At 42.4% G+C, this 13,204-nt stretch overlaps 1 long non-coding RNA gene across 9 annotated transcripts in view; it reads left to right on the top strand.

The window, feature by feature from the left end:
• LOC102152285 overlaps nt 1-13,204 on the top strand; it is a 176,332-nt gene that overhangs the window by 53,595 nt on the left and 109,533 nt on the right. For all 9 annotated transcript variants that reach the window (XR_005381604.1, XR_005381603.1, XR_005381599.1 and 6 more), the window contains exon 2: nt 10,625-10,813. This is a non-coding gene — a long non-coding RNA (uncharacterized LOC102152285). The remainder of the gene's footprint in view (nt 1-10,624; nt 10,814-13,204) is intronic.

A 13,204-nucleotide genomic window follows, 5' to 3' on the forward strand; every position in this document is an offset into this window, starting at 1 on the left:
GGGGGATCCCTGGGTGGCTCAGTGGTTTAGCGCCTGCCTTTGGCCCAGGGCCTGATCCTGGAGTCCTGGGATCGAGTCCCACGTCAGGCTCCTGGCATGGAGCCTGCTTCTCCCTCTGCCTGTGTCTCTGCCTCTCTTTCTCTCTCTCTCTCTATGTCTATCATGAATAAATAAATCTTAAAAAAAAAAAAATGAAAGGCTTTACATGAAAAAGAGGAAAAGAATGCACATCTAATTTGATTGGCAATTGTTATGGAGGGAGAAGGTGCATTATTGGAACTCTGTGCATGGACACGTTTTTCTGGCCATGGAAGAAAGGGTGGACGTGTTGAGATAATTATTTGGAGGTGATTGGGATGCCTGGGTGGCTCAGCAGTTTGGTGCCTGCCTTCAGCCCAGGGTGTGATCCTGGGGTCCTGGAATCGAGTCCCACATTGGGCTCCCTGCATGGAGCCTGCTTCTCCCTCTGCCTATGTCTCTGCCTCTCTCCCTCTCTGTCATGAATAAATAAATAAAATTTAAAAAAAAATTGTTTGGAGGTGATTGAAATAGGCTTTGCATAAGGGCCTATGAATGTTAGAGGTGAGACAGGAAAACTAAAGGGATCCCATGAAAAAAAAAGTTGTATTTTTTTCCCCTTTGCCTCTTTTCCAGCTTCTATTCTTACTAGGGCCTGCACCCCCACCCCACTCTACACAGCCTTGTAATGCAAATAGTGTATGTCCTCCTTGTAATGGACAAAGAGGTAATGGTAACTTTGGAGTCTTCCAGCATAATAATGTCTAAGCAGTGACCCGGCAAGGTTGCCACACATTCTCTAAGACCATGAACTCCAAACACTTTGATGCCAAGACCTCTGGCTTCAGGAAATAAGTGACTTATGGAGGACATCTGGACCCTGTCCTTGTTTTAACCAGTTCCTGGATGCCTAAGAGAACAACAGACCACAATTGCCAATAAAAACCCCAGGCCCCAAGCAAAAATGAAACTCATGCTCTTTTTCTTTTCAGAGTCTCCTGGATGGTCTATCCATCTCTCTCTCTAACTCCAGTAACTCTGCTTTCACTTTCTGCTGGCTCATGTTTGATTTCTATCCTGCATGAAGCCAAGGACCCTTTTTCCTAGCCCTTTGGGACTCCTTCTGGGTCCTCAGACCCAGACTGCCTGCATCAGATAGGGTAGGGAAGGAACACTGTGGACAAAGGGGCACAGAATTGAACTATAGAATGACCCTTCCTTCTCTCTCTCTCTCTCTTAAGATTTTATTCATTTATTCATGAGAGAGACACACACACACAGAGGCAGAGACATAGGCAGAGGGAGGAGAAGCAGGCTCCATGCAAGGAGCTCAATGTGGGACTTAATCCCGGAACTCCGGGATCATGCCCTGGGCCAAAGGCAGATGTTCAACTACTGAGCCACCCAGGCGTCCCGACCCTTCCTTCATATTCCAAGATGATTCTATGATTTTGAGCCTTAGTAGCTGGGAGAAAGATGGTGTCTAAAGTGGGCAATTATAATTTGTGTGTATGATTTTCCTGTATCTACTATGTGAGGATATATAGGAAGCAGATTCTTATTTTCCAAAGAGAAAAAGAGGAAGCTAGAAGGGGCTAAGCCTCTCATTGGCTCCAGGAATCTAGGTGTAGGCACTCGACACAGGTTTAGTCAATTCATCTGTTGAGACACTGAATCTGGGACATTGACGTGGGGATCCAGGGACACACCTCCCATAAAAGCAAAGCCATTTGATGCCCCTGCACTCACCTTGCCCAGTCACACTGAGGCTCCTCCCCATCTTGACTATTATCCACTTGACTACAGAGGCCTAGGATATGTCCCTGTCTTCCCTTACCTGTTTTTCCTGGGCCAACATTATACCTTCCATGTTGATCCTACTGTAGGGTGGTGAACAATCCTGCCTGTGGCCACCAGCAGCCCAGACCAGGGCTCATCTCTTCCAACGTTAAATGAGTTCAGAGGCTAGAGATGTTGACTCACTGTTTTCAGTGTGTGTTCCTTAGCCACAAACACATTTTTAAGGGGAAGTGGAAGCAGTGAATTTTAACCTTTAGCTTTCTGGTTGCTGAATAAGTAAGTGGACAGCCTTGAGACAAGATATCTTAAGTACATATTTCCAATGCACTATTTGCATAGTCATCCATTTCCTTTATAAATACGTGTCGTGGCAGGAGAACAAAACCATGTGTGCCTGACTTCCATTATGGCCAGCTGGCAGCCAGGAGGGGGGATGGGAAAGGCCTTGTGGAAGGAGCTTATGGGGGTTCTGGGATCAGGGTTCTAGTCCCATCATTAATACCATGTAGAGGTGTGGTCGTTATGGTGAACTCTTCATTTGTCTCCTCATTTATAGTAAAATCATTTTGGCAGGCTTTAAAAGTCACACTAGCTGCTTTTACTTCCCAAACATTTCCAGCTGTCCTTAAATGCCATCTAAATACACTTCCACGATGCAGCCTGCTGAGCTTTCCTCACTGCACAGGAATATTTGAGCAAGTTGAGAATTTGACACTTCCTCTGCTTCCTTCCTGTCCCTGACTGTATTGAAGAAAATAAGCCATAAAGAACAGAGGGTTGGGATAAGTGAATTGGGAGAAAGGTATTCTGGGTTCTGGATTTAACTGAGGAAGTTTTTCCATTTTTCTGCCTGGGGGATTAATGAAGGTGATTTTTTTTTCTTTCTTTAGAACTGGGAAAAATTGATAATTTGTAAATTGCTGCATGGATTTCAAAATTTGAACCTTTTCTGGTGTCAGGATGACTGAATAAAAATGATCTAGGAGGCTGATTAAAAATATAGCCTGGGGTGCCTGAGTTGAGCGTCCAACTCTCAATTTTAGCTCAGGCTCAGGTTGTGATCTCAGGGACATGGGTCAGGCTCTGCACTCAGCGGGGAGTCTATTTGAGATTCTCTCTCCCTCTCTCTCTGCCCCTCCCTCCTCTCTCTCGCAATAAAATAAAATCTTTTAAAAAAATATATAGTTCCTGAAGTTTGGATTGGAATCCAGGCATCTGTATTTCTTTTTTTTTTTAATTTTTTTTTAAATTTTTACTTATTTATGATAGTCACAGAGAGAGAGAGAGAGAGATAGAGGCAGAGACACAGGCAGAGGGAGGAGCAGGCTCCATGTACCGGGAGCCTGATGTGGGATTTGATCCTGGGTCTCCAGGATCATGCCCTGAGCCAAAGACAGGCACTAAACCGCTGTGCCACCCAGGGATCCCTGGGCATCTGTATTTCCAAAAAAAAAGGTTTGTGGTCTTATTCCAATGCACAGCCAGGCTTGGACACTTACGGGTTCTAAAGTTGACATCCTGAATCTTGCAAAAATATTGAAACTTATTTGAATGAACAACAATTAATGGCCTCATTTGTTCACTAATATTGTTCTTTGCATATGTCTTTTTTGTCTACAAGCTTGAACGATTGAGGGCAGTGGCTATTCTTAGTTATCTTCGTAACCTCGGTAACATCCAATAGGTATTAATAAGTTATCATTAAATTAAACCAGAAACACTGTGCACATTTATCCAGTTCAAATGAAGGCAATGGTATGTTCGGTTTTTTACACTAACAAGGGCTGCCTGGGTTACCTGTTCCTGTTTGTTTTTACTTTCATGGTAGGGCTTCTTCCCCCTTCTCCCTCTTGCTTTTGCCTCTTGCCTTTTTTCCTCTGCTACTCCCTATTGTGTTTCTTGCTATAGAGAACTGCATGACAGTATGAAGCCCCAGAAGAAGCTCGTATTGGTGTGAGTGGCTGGTTGGTTATCTCAGCCAAGGAGGATTAGAAAACTGTCTTTGGATTCTCAGTCCTGTCTTTTCACTAAGCCAACAATTCCACCTCTCTTCCATCCTGTGAATAAGACAACACAGGATGTTCTTGTTTGTTTGTTTGTTTCCTTCTCAAAAACACAGCCCTTCTGCAGGCGACCTCACTTCCCATGTAGGTAGGTGGTCCTTGGCACCCTTGGGGTCTTGCATCACAAAATGACTGCAGTTGCAGAGATAAAGGCAATGAAACAAATGCTATCAAGGCTTTCTTGGAGCTCCTAGTAAACGGATTTACAGGCTGCAGCTACAGCACAAACTGAAACAGTAATTGACCCTGCTGACCGCCTGTGATTATTCAAGGTGCGGTAATCTCAAGGGGCCTCATTCATCTCTTTGCTGGAGTTTTAGCTGACTGCAGAATAATTACTGGGAATTCCAGTTAAGACTTAGAAAGATTTGTCACTGGCTGGTGGGTACCACTGGCTTAGTAAAACTCAACATACTTATAATTAGTATAAGCCTGCTACAAGTAACCTCTTGTTAAAATGCAAATTATTAGAACATCTATTACCAAATAAGAAAAGTTTTAAAAAAAATATTAGGGATTCCAGGCACAGGAATGTGTGGTGAACTTGAAAAGCTTGATGCCAATTATGTGCTTCACTGAATTAAAATGAATTGATGTTATTAATAAAGACTCAAATGATCTACCCTGCCAGCCCAACCTTTTACCACCTTGCATTTTATTAGAACTGAACTTTTCAATTAAGATCTGTCTTCCCACACTTACCAAATTGAGTTTTCCAGACTTATGATTCAGTCACAGAAGCTTCAGGAACATGGTAGGGGCTTGGGTGGGAGTAGAGGTGGTGGGTCATGCCCAATTTGCCATGACAGCTTGCTAGTCTCTAATGCCATATTTCAACTTCGTTCAGAGTAATGTGGTCCCTTGTCTAGGTCCCTGACACTGAATAATTTATTCAATAAAATAGTGCAATTTAAAGGAAAGTGAATGAAGATGTTTACACTTGGTGGCAGCTCTCTAAAATAATATTTGCAGTGAAAATTGAGATGAACTGGTCTTTATTTTGCTAAGAAGAGAAGGAATAGGTAGGAATAAAAGTGTTGAAAGACCTCTTATTATTCTTGACTTAGTTTGTCCTATGAAGAGCTTTTCCAGGCAAATGGGAAAACATTCAATTTGAAATTCTGCCTAGAAACTAGATTGAGGGACTCCTGGGTGGCTCAGCAGTTGAGTGTCTGCCTTGGGCCCAGAGCGTGATCCTGGAGTCCTGGGATCGAGCCCTGCATCAGGCTCCCTTCATGGAGCCTGCTTCTCCCTCTGCCTGTGTCTCTGCCTCTCTCTGTGTCTTTTATGAATAAATAAATAAAATCTTAAAAAAAAAACTAGATTGATTTGCTGATGTTTGGCACATTAATTATTTTATAAGTAAATGGAGATATAATTTTAAGGCATGAGTCAGCACTTCTTAAAGGATCCAGAGTATGTTTCTTCTGATTCGGGTCTTTTTAAAGTGACATGATTATTTTGGAGGCTCTTTTCCACCTTCACCTCCTCTTTTCTTCAGCTGTGATCCACCTATCTTACCGGGTTACTCAGAGTTGGGAAGAAGTGCAGTGGCACTGCTGGCCATCCTCACTAGTTTATGTAACCACTTCCCTCCCTCTGGCCAGTATCAGTTGGACAAAACTTGTGGTTTTTTGAGGGGTGAGGTGAATTTCTTTGTAGCTCTCGTTTTTTTATTATATGTGCTTTTCAGCTCCCTACCAGTTTTTCAGTGGGATGTCTCTTTCCACTAAATGTTGGCCTTGTGGTGTGTTGGTCTCGTTTCCTGCTGTCTGCCTGGTGCTGTGAACAGTGCCTCGTACCCAGGGACTACATACTGATCCCCCTCTGTCTCAGCTGGTCGGTTCCCCACGCTGAGCCTAGACCATCCCTTCAGCTGTCACCCCCAACACGATCGACTCCCCTCCTCACTTCTGGGTTGTACTCACACTGTTCTCCCTACAGACCCTGCTTCCCCTCACACCTCTCTCTTACTAAGCAAATCCTACCCATCCTACTATATGGGAGATCTGTGTCCTCCATGATGGTTTCTACCGGTCCTCCATGATGGTTTCTACCGGTCCACAAAGTCCTGGTTTCCATAGTCTGACTGTATCTCACCATCATATGCTGTTCAGATCATGTGCTGCCCCAGGGCCTGGCTTAGTTCTTTCAGGGTTTCACAAGAGATGGTGTTTGTCCTCATGGATTTAGGCCTAGGTGAGTTGCATAGGTCCTATGCCTGAAACTTGACTGGTATGTATGGTCCTTCAAGCAGTAGGCATGGCACAGAGGCCTGCACTGGATGTCCAGGAGATGCTCACTGCTCACTGTCAGCCCTCTTTCCTCATCACTGCCAGGTGTGATGCCTGCCTTACCTGGAATGCTACCCTCTGTGGCATTCTTGGTCATGACTTCAGGTCAGATCAGAATATGGGTAACATTCCCTCCCTCAAATTTCCTAAGATTCCTCTCATCTTTTTTTTTCTTTCCAGATTTTATTTATTTATTTATGAGAGACACAGAAATAGAGAGGCAGAGAGACATAGGTGGAGGGAGAAGAAGGCTCCCTGTATGGAGCCTGATGTGGGACTCAATCCCAGGACCCCGGGATCATGACCTGAGCTGAAGGCAGATGCTCAACCACTGAACCACCCAGGTGCCTACTTCCTTTCATCTTTCTGGATAGTACAGCGGCATGTACAGAGAGGTTGCATTCTTAATGGTTGGCTTTTTCCTGGTGGCCTGTGTTCTAGCCTGAGCCCAGTTGCTTCTTTCTGTTTCTGGCTGCTTTTGCCTTTTCCTCTCTCTTTCCACCCATAATATAACATTAATTTTTTTAAAAGGTACATTTTGAATTTGGTCTGTAACCCTCCTATGCATGAGACCAGTCACTCTCTATTAAAAAAAAAAAAAAAAAAGCTTTTATAATTTGTACTTTTCCCTGTCATACTGACCTTCTCTGCACTTAGTTCAAATTACTGGGCTTTTATTGTATTGAGCTACTCTTTCACCCTTACATTTCAAAAAATGCCTTTTTCTGTCAAATTTTATTTAGGAGGGTTAACCGAGGAATATGACTATATGTAGAATGTTGACACCCCATAGGCTCCTTGAAATAGATGACCTTGGTTATGGGTACTGAGATAATTAGCAAAAGAAAATTGACAGAAACCAACTGCTTCCAAGATAGCACAAGGTCGCAGTCAAAGGAAGGACAGCAGAAATTGAACAGACAAGCTGATCAAAGACAAAAGCTTACCAAAGGACTTGGATTTTTTAAAGAGAATCTTTGGGGTGCCTGTTATTCATTCAACAGTAATTCCACAGCGTGAATTGAGTAACTACTATATTATCTATCTACTATATTGTTCTAGGCACCGGTATTATGGAGAAATGAGACAGGCTGAGTGACCTGCTCACAGTCTAGCAGGGTGGGAGTCAGGGGAGTGGCAATAGTCGAATATATAAAAAGGTACTGTTATGGGGAGAAAGGGTGGTAAATTTAGTTTTGAGTTCAAAGTACCTAAGTATATCTAAGTGGGACTACCACTAGGGGTTGATTTGCCCGTTATAGAGATGTTCAAGCGGGCATCGCATGGATAGCCATTAGTGAGCTTGCAGAAAGGCTGGCCGTTTGGACTAGATGAGCTCACAGAGCATATGAATGTTACTCTATTTATGCTCACAATCGCTCAGTGTGATACCTTGTCTTCAATAATACTCATGGAAGGGGGTGAGGGATTCTGTGAGCTTCTCAGCCCTTGGCCATAACACCTTCCTCTCAGAAGCAGAAACCACAAAGGAGATGTCTCCTTTCTGTAATCAAGGTTATGAAAGCAATTAAAATGTTCCATGGCTTATTTCCTGCCTTTCTAGACTGCTTTGTAGATTGACATCTGGAATGGCCTCCAACCTGGCAGCCCTGTTCTAATTGAAAGAAAGGGGAAATGTTTATATTTCTTAGGAAAAGAATGCAACACCACTCTCTTTTTCTTAAAAAAAAAAAAAAAAAATTTAAAGCTGTTGAAGGATGGGGGGGAACAGTTTTACCACTTCAGTAAATTTGAAACAATAACTTTTTTCCTTGTTACCAAAATACAAACTCATCACAGAGAATTCAGACAATACAGATAAGGGAAATAATGCAATAAAAATCCACCATCCTGACATAACCACTGCTAAAAAAACATCTTGGCCTTCTGATCTTTTTTTTAAAATGAACATATTGATATATATTTCATAAACAGTGGGCTCACACTATGCATACTGTTTTTGTTTTTTTAATTTTTATTTATTTATGATAGAGAGAGAGAGGCAGAGACACAGGCAGAGGGAGAAGCAGGCTCCATGCACCGGGAGCCCGACGTGGGATTCGATCCCGGGTCTCCAGGATCGCGCCCTGGGCCAAAGGCAGGTGCCAAACCGCTGCGCCACCCAGGGATCCCTGCATACTGTTCTATAATCTGCTTTTTTCATTTAAGAGTTGTATTAGTATGTTTTATCAGTTTAGAGGTTGTAAGCATGAGTTCACTTTACTTCTAATATTCTAGTCGAATTACTCTGTGGCTCCAAAATACAGGATTATCTTTCTTGGGATGCCTGGGTGGCTCGGTGTTTGAGCATCTGCCTTCGGCTCAGGGAGTGATCCTGGGATGAGTCCGGCATCGGGCTCCCTGAAGGGAGCCTGCTTCTCCCTCTGAGTGTGTCTGCCTGTCTCTCTGTGTCTCTCATGAATAAATAAAATCTTCAAAAAAAGAAAAATAATATCTTTCTTTCATTTCTCTCTCTTTTCTCCCTTTCTTTCCTGTCTCAGAATTTGAGCTCACACATCAGGGTAAGAAAACCCAAGGGTATTTGCTTAACTCTGAGACTCAGTGTTGGTCACTGTCCTGCCATGGAAAAAGACTAGAAAATCTGTAGTCAGGGGAACTGTTCCATTCTCTTGGGTGTTGCTGTTCTTTTATTTTTAATTCCAGTGGAGTAAATATACAGTGTCATATTAGTTTCAGGTGTACAATATAGTGATTCAACAATTCTATACATTATTCAGTGCTTATCACTGTAAGTGTGCTCTTAATTTCCTTCACTTAGTTCATCACCCATCCCCCACCCACCTCCTCCCTGGTAACTGATAGTTCCTTCTCTATTGTTAAAAGTCTGTTTTTGCAAAAAAAAAAAAAAAAAAAAAAAGTGTTTTTTTGGTCTCTTTTCTTCCTTTGTTCAATTGTTTTGTTTCTTAAGTTCCACATATGAGTAAAATCATATGGTATTTGTCTTTCTTTCATTGACTTATTGGCTGTTGCTGTTCTTGATGCTTCTGTGTTGTACCTGCCCACTACCAAAAGGTCTGTGGTAATGTGGGCATACTTGCCATTGACACTGATGGTCCAACAGCCTGGGATAGTCATTGACCACTGAAGAAAATGACTTTTGGAATGATGTACACCTTAGCTCAGAAACAGTTTTTCCAAATACTATTGGAGGGGGCAGGGGAAAGTTTTTTGTTTTGTTTTGTTTTGTTTTGTTTTTGTTTTTTTGTTTTGTTATATATTACATTCAGCTGGGTTGTACTGTCTGCTTGGGCTCCTACAAACATACAATCACACAGTTGCAGGTTGGGTTCCTTAGAAACAGACATTAAAATGGAGTTTGGAAAAAAAAAATGGAGTTTGGGATTTAAAATGTTTATTGGGGATCAATACCTGAGAAAGGAAAGGGGAAGAAGCAGGATTGGGCAGAGAGAGAAACTGAACTGTAGTTGTGGGTCTGAGAAAGGCTCAGCCAGCCTACTGGGGAGCTCTGGAGTGAGTATTGCCCATTGGGGTTGAACCTCACTGGACTGAAATAGCTGAGCCTTTGTACCCCTGTCTCACTCAGTCTTTGCACTGGCGCTGTCTCAGGGAAGGACATGACCTTGGCCAGGCAACTCTCTGTAGCTGGGGTACACCTGAAAGATCCCTGCTCTCCCTGAAGTTGGGGAGCAAGTCCTTCCCTGAAGAGGGATCTGCATGGTGCATCTCTGACCTACTACAGCCCATAGTCTCCTTGGCTCCACTTCTTCATATATTTTGTGGGGAGCAGCTCCCCCAGGTCATAGCAATTGTTATTACTTTCCCTCTTCTATAGTCCACTGAAGATTTCTGTCACCTTCATTGACCAGGTCTGCTAGCCTCAGGGACTTATGTAGTGGCTTGAACCTGATACTCAGTGGTCTGAGACCTTGGAAACTATGCCCTTCTCTGGCACAGTTTGTTGTATCTGTTTGTTTATAGTCATAATCAGGCAAGGGAGGGCCTAGAGGTGTCCGAATAAATTACCTGAATGCCACCCATATTCTTCCTTGGCCCTATTTTGTAACAATATTCCTACCTTATTCTCATGATCAAGGATAATTACTTTATTAAGATGATGACTCCTCTTTCTGCTGAAACCAGCGGGACCAGGCAGCAGCTTATAGTTCAATGGGGATTTTGCTAGTTCTCTAGTAGGAGTTTCTTCTCAGGGACCAGATCTTAAACCCTGTGGGACACATAGTTGTGGGGATAGGAGACACATATTTTTTAATTCAGTTATTGGGAGTAATGGTAAGTGGGGTTATTTTTACTTCACTCTTCTTGTGCCCAGACCTGTTTATTCTTTCTACTGCAGACAGTGTCATGCAATGATATTTCATGTAATGTCTATACTGTGTCCTGGAAGATGGCATCTTATTCTATCAGAGTATTACTTCTGAGATGACACTTTCTTTGTGACTTTCACAGGTTTATCCAACATTCTGTTAGGCCCCAGCTCTGGATATTGAGGAATAGTATATGATCAATGGATTTTGTGATCATGGACCTACTTCTAATCCTGGCAAGAAGAAATATCTTACCACAAAATACCAAGTGACCATATATCAGGATTTGCCAATCATGAGTTCCATCAGACCTGACAACACATATGACCAGGTGGGCATAGCTATCTGTTGTAATATGAAAATTGTACATCTGAGAATGAGCATGAGCAAGATCAAGAGGTTTTCTGCTTCTTCCAGGGCCCTGTAGCATGCCAGGAGTTGTTTTTCAAATAGCATCTAATTCCCTATGACAGATAGCATGACATTGCTCTAGAGCCCCAAACCATGGCATCCATCACTGTTTTTTTTTTTTTTTTTTTCCATCACTGTTTTAACAGCACCCCTTCCCAGTTCATATCCCAAGTCTAATCTCACCAGTAACCTCTAGTTCAGATGGTATAACCTTGCTTTAGAGTCCCAGGGACCTATACTGTGATTCTCTCACTGGAGCTTGTCACAAATTCCAACAAGATTTTTTTTTTGCCAACCATTGGTACCTGTGTTATCATAGGGTCTGCTGGATCATATGGCTTAAGTGGCAGGCTATTTCACTGCAGTTTAGACCTTTGAACTCTTTCTGGCTCTGGGCTGCACTGAAAGCTGGCTGCTCTTGGGTCACCAGGCATATGGATCAGAACAATAGTCCTATTTATAGGTGTACAGTGTGTTCCAATAGAACTTTTGCACTGGTGGAAATACCTGATATCTGTGTTTTCAATATGGTAGCCACTGGTATATGTGGCTATTGAGCACTTGCAATATGGCTAATGCAACTGAGGAATTGAAATTCTAACTTAATTTAATTTAAATTTAAGTATAAATGACCTTGTGTGGCTAAGGGCCGCTATACTGGATATTGCAAGTGCAGAACATACTGCCTCCAGAATCCAAAAGGGCTTGGCATGTTTTCCTTCCTTTTTGTGGTAAGAAGTACAAGAAGCCATACTTTATTTTGAAATAAATTATTGGAGGGGATGTCCAGTATACTCCTGGTCTTTAGAGCCTAACGGTTTTACCAAAATAGTGGTTCCACTTTATGAATCTTCATAGGGTTATGTGAAATGTGTGTTTCTTATGAAATCTAAGTGATAGCTACCTCTTTTGTATCTAGTACAATCAGCATATTATCAACGTGATGGATCAATATTGTGTGGAATGTTCAGATGATTCAGATCTTTTTGAATTCTAGTTTGACAAAGTACAGAGAGTTAACATAGTCCTGAGGGAAAACTATAAATGACTAACATCTCTCTTGCACAAATGCAAAATGTTTCTAATTCTTTTTCCTGATCTACTCATCAAATCAAATCAATAGCCATATACCATGTACCTGATGCCATGCTAATTTGCTGTAGCAGATGTCACATGTGACATATGGTTCCAGCTGGGCTAGTGTTTGGTAGAGTTTGTGGTAGTCTAAATCAGGGGTTAGCAAACTATAGCCAAATGTGACCTGCTGCCTGTTTTTATAAATAAAGTTTTATTGGAACACATAGCCACACCTACTCGCATGTTATCTGTAACTACTTTCACATCACAGTGGGAGAGTTGAATTGTGACAGAAACTGTATGGGCCACAAAGCCTAAAATGTTTGGTATCTGGGCCTTAATAGAACATGTTTGCTGACCACTAGTCTACATTAACCCTCCAGGATCTATCCGGTTTCTGTAGGGGCTGGAGTGGAGAATCAAATGGAGATATTATGGGAGGCAATTACCACTTGATCCTTTACATCTTTAAGGGTGGCACTAATTTCCACTATTCCTGCCCAACCTCCCCCACTGTATTGGGTAATACCAACTGCTGATTGTAAATTTAGCACTGGAGAAATTGCCACCAGGTTAATCTGTGGATCCAGTGATCCTACTATAAACCAGACCCTGGCTATGGCTCCCTTTATTACCTATCTCCCATTTATCCCTACTCTCATAAGGGTCCATGATAATATTTCAGGTCTTCAGCTATCAGCTAAGGTCCTCAAACTCTATATTCCATAGCCCTGGCTGTTTCCCTTTCCCCAGTGTACATTTACCCAAATAAATGGTCATAGGTCCCTTTGGGGAAGAGTCAGAGCAATGATAGTCAGAGCAATGCTGTGATATTACAGAGTCCTTCCTCCTGGGTATCAGGCAACCTATTCAGTGGGTTCTAGATCTGAAAATTGGCTCAAATGTGGAAACTGCATAAGGGATCATGCCTTTTGTAGAGGAGACTGTATTTGGTCTCCTGGTAGTCCATCATTAATTTCCTCTGCTGATATAAACTGAGTAGTACCCATGTATTTTGCCTTTAGATATTTGGTTTCTATTAATCATCTGTGTAACTCTCTATACCTCAGGCTTCATGACTGCTGCGCCAGCCCTGCCATTCATTACCATTACTGCAATCCTCTGGCTTTGAGCTGTTTACATCTACCATTTGTTCTCTTTTGTTTTGGGGCCCTATTATCCCCATTGCTATTAAGGAGCCTTGTTCCATAACAGCCTTGCCTACCATCACCTC

The sequence above is a fragment of the Canis lupus genome, chromosome 30, assembly GCF_011100685.1.
Source record: "Canis lupus familiaris isolate Mischka breed German Shepherd chromosome 30, alternate assembly UU_Cfam_GSD_1.0, whole genome shotgun sequence".
Classification (NCBI taxonomy): Eukaryota; Metazoa; Chordata; class Mammalia; order Carnivora; family Canidae; genus Canis; species Canis lupus.